This window comes from Agrilus planipennis, unplaced genomic scaffold (assembly GCF_000699045.2).
Source record: "Agrilus planipennis isolate EAB-ADULT unplaced genomic scaffold, Apla_2.0 scaffold24, whole genome shotgun sequence".
In the NCBI taxonomy this organism is placed as follows: Eukaryota; Metazoa; Arthropoda; class Insecta; order Coleoptera; family Buprestidae; genus Agrilus; species Agrilus planipennis.
Genome location: NW_020439076.1, coordinates 1,547,156 through 1,550,934, shown reverse-complemented (window position 1 = coordinate 1,550,934; position 3,779 = coordinate 1,547,156). Strand labels below are relative to the sequence as shown.

At 34.4% G+C, this 3,779-nt stretch overlaps 1 protein-coding gene across 1 annotated transcript in view; it reads right to left on the bottom strand.

The window, feature by feature from the left end:
* LOC108741801 (formin-J) overlaps positions 1–3,779 on the bottom strand; it is a 90,693-nt gene extending 86,914 nt beyond the window's left edge. Inside the window, exon 1 of the mRNA XM_018476735.1 lies at positions 3,150–3,779. The gene's annotated coding sequence lies outside the window, so the exon portion shown is untranslated. The remainder of the gene's footprint in view (positions 1–3,149) is intronic.

The following is a 3,779-nucleotide window of genomic DNA, read 5'->3' as shown; positions in this document are numbered from 1 at the left end:
CAAATTAAAATATTTAATAGGAATACGTTTAAATTTAATTGGGTCTAATTAATTATAAAATTAAAAAGAAGACACCTCTAATTCCCACTTCATACGTGGGCGTTATCAGTCTCGCGTTGATAATGCCCACGTATGAAGTGGGCGAAACACGTGCCCGCTCAAAAAGTTTTCGTGGTAATTAGAGGTGAGTCTTCTTTTTAATTTTTTAATTAATTATTATATATCACAGTCCCCTTTTTCTACTTTTAACATTTTAATAGAAAATAACTGTACGGAGATTTAAAATAAAAATAATTTCAAGGTCGTTCTTGTTTTATGATATTTTTACTGCTTTTAAAACCTATTGTGTACGTCGTTAATAGTGAAACTTGTACAACGGCTTCCAAAGTACTTAAAAATCTACAAAGTAGAGTAGGTAACTACCTGCAACGCCAACCAAAAACCATTAAAGACTTTTCTTATAACTTGACTTAACTTTAGCTTAAACCTAGAATCGATCTTTTCTAAAAGCTTTTTTATGAGTTGTTTGATTATAATTATTTCACGTCATATATGTAGTTAATTCTTGTATTACATAATCCGTAACATAACTTCTGATAAAGCCACTTTTATGAAGTGCTTATACCTTAGAAGAAATATGTAGGTATGTAATAAATCAGGTATAAGTATTTAGGTTTTGTGTTACCCTAAGGGACGCATCAGTAGATTGTTTCGACGAAATAATTAACCAAAAACTTACTCAACAAAAATTGCTTCCACTAAAAAGTAATTAACAAGGTCTTATCATATCTATTTACGTGTTTAGTTTCCCACTAGATACTGATACAGATGACCAGGCAATACCTCCGATCTACACTCTGGTGCAAAGCCAGAGACAAGGGCGGAAGATCCTCTTTACTATTCCGTTAGGAACAGTGGAATGGCTGGATGAGGTTTGAGGAGAAAAAGACAACACAGGTAAGTGATCAAAAGTGTCAGAATTTTTTTCAGAAAGGATTATATAGGAGCTGTAGGTACACTTTTCAATTTTAGTTTACGCTAGGGTAATTGTCCAGAATGGGGCTCCAGTCCAAAATCGCTCCAAAAATTTTTTCATCCATTTCTGGTCATTTCTGAGGGTTCAATGATTATATTTGAGGCAGGGGAGACACATTTCCTTTTTAATACAGCATACATCATAGGGTAATGTGGCGTATGTATAGCTATTTCTTCTTTTAATATTGATACATGAATTTTATGCAGTGACAATCGTGAGATAAGGAGATTAAAAGTTTGTAAACATCTCTCTTCACTTCCACCCTGATCGCATCACCCATTTCTTACCGTACCTACAGTTTAGAACTGTGATTTGAATTTTGAAAAATGATCATTCGAAAAATTTTTTTTATTTATAAAGTCATAAAAAACTGCCTAATATTTAATTCTATTATGTAGAATGATTGGAAATAATCCTCTGCGAAAAGTTTCTAGATCCAGCGGTTGAAGCTGAATACTGTATTAATCAGTCAGTTTATCCTTTTATAATTAATGTAGAATATATTGATAGCAGGACCGTCTTTAACCCATTGTAGGCCCTGGGCACATAAGGATAACGGAGTCTTTATGACTTTGAAAAAGGACTATTTCGTTAAAATAGCCAAAATTCTAAATTTATTGAACAATTATTTTTGTTTCTTTACAATCACAATAAATGAAAAGATAATTGTAATATAATTCGGAACAGTAACTCCTTTAGCTTTAATAGGTTACTGCTTAAAATTCTATGTTTATTGAAAAATTTTGATAAAAGCAAAATCGCCAAACAGTTTTTCGAAGTCTACGTCCTTGAGCACAACACATTCTATAGAAATTAGCGAAATACTGGTCAATCTTTCAGAGGAGCGTTGTACTTCTTAATTAATTTTGTATTCTTTCTAATTTTGAAATAGAGCTCGCCTCAATGCCGTAAGTTATCATCATGTTTAAAAGATTCTCGATGCACTTTATACTTTTAAATGTGTTTCCAATTTTGTTTTGTAATTAATAGTCGATTTCCTCAAAATAAGTATATTGGTCGGTAATAAATATTGGTTTTCGGTTGGTGGATGGATCTGACAAAATCTAGGGGGCCCCCGTCGATTGCGGACACTTGCCCAAATGCCTAGTTTAAAAGATGGGCCTGATTGATAGACGATAATAGTTAGGCATAATAGCTTGTGAAAGAGGGAATCTGAATGCTCCTTTTACGTAATCTATAAAAAGGATTACGTTGCTTCGGATTGAATGTTAAAATGAAAATGTAAGTCACCGTCTCAATATTTCTTTAACGCGGAAGTACATACTTGAAATTCTTGACTATTTAACGTCTTTCTTCTAATCAAGATGATCCAACATGAGCCTCCGTACCGTAATCATCACATGTGATAAGGTACACGAGGCAATCTTTTCAAAAGAATCGTATATTTTTTCTTCTTATTATTCAACTATTTGCCGAGTACATTTGTTGCTTTTCAATAAATGTACACTTTTCTCAATAGTACCAATTACTAAAGGATTTGCTGTGTTAGGCATTGTTACCTATATTAATTTATAGGCGGTACCATTCACTCCTCCTATTTACTATCAATTTATGATCGCCTTAAACCATTTGCACGTTCCCATTTACATAATGGTGCATAAGGATAATAAGAAATATGTCATTTTTGATAAGCAAGTAACAATACTTCGTATTATATATATATACATCTACAGACAGTTGCAGAAAATTTCTTTCTAAACATATCGATGTTCANGTATATACATATATTCGATTATACGACTTTTTTTAATTCGATAATTATTTTGACTAACGTTTTGTTTTAAATTTACATAAACTGGGTCGCGTCGTCCCACAGATCATCTAATTATTTTACACCTTTTTCAAGGGTACCGTACAACAATAAAATCAATGCATAACTATAATTAACCATTGAAATTTTCACAGGTATATTTTAACATGATTAAATGTATTCAAGTAAACAATTAATCTTATATACATATATAGGTAATACAAATTAATACAAGTTAAAAAAGTTTTCAAAACTTTTCATTGGGTATCGCAACATGTAATATCAATCTATTTACGTTTATATCGATAGAAAAACAATTATAATTAAAAAAAGAAAACTTACCGAAAACAGTCGTCCTTGTTTGCAAGAAAAATTACATGCCACTCGACGGGGGGTATTTTTGTTTGTTACTTGTATCGAGGAGACACAACAATAACAAGAAAGAACACACTGCGGTCCATGAATCGGCCGTGCGCTATTCGTTTACGAGAAAAATCGCATAAACATGAACAAGAACATAACAACAAATCCCTGACATGTAAACACGTGAGTTGTGTGCAAATCCTTGCTCAATCGCGGGCGAGCACATGTACTTTCGCGATACTTTTGCCGATTTTCGGGACCCGCTAGCGCCGCAACGGGCTCTCTAAACGACGGACCGTAGTAGAAAATACACCCCTATCGCGTCTGGTCGCGAAACGCCCCGCCATTCGAATGTGGTGGCGATTTTTGAATTGACGCCAACTTTTCGTCGCGACGCAGCTCACTACCGTTGCGATCGACGACGACGCGAAACAATCGAATAGTAAACCAGCTGCGAACGCGAGGAACAGGAGTCCGACAACTGGGCAGCAAAACCTCACGAACTCGCGCGAGTGACTGGAATCAGTCAGACCGCACTTAAGTCACTTTACGACGATGAATTTGTTCGTTGTCCAAACATGAGCGAAGATAGTGAAGCTCCATCAAAAA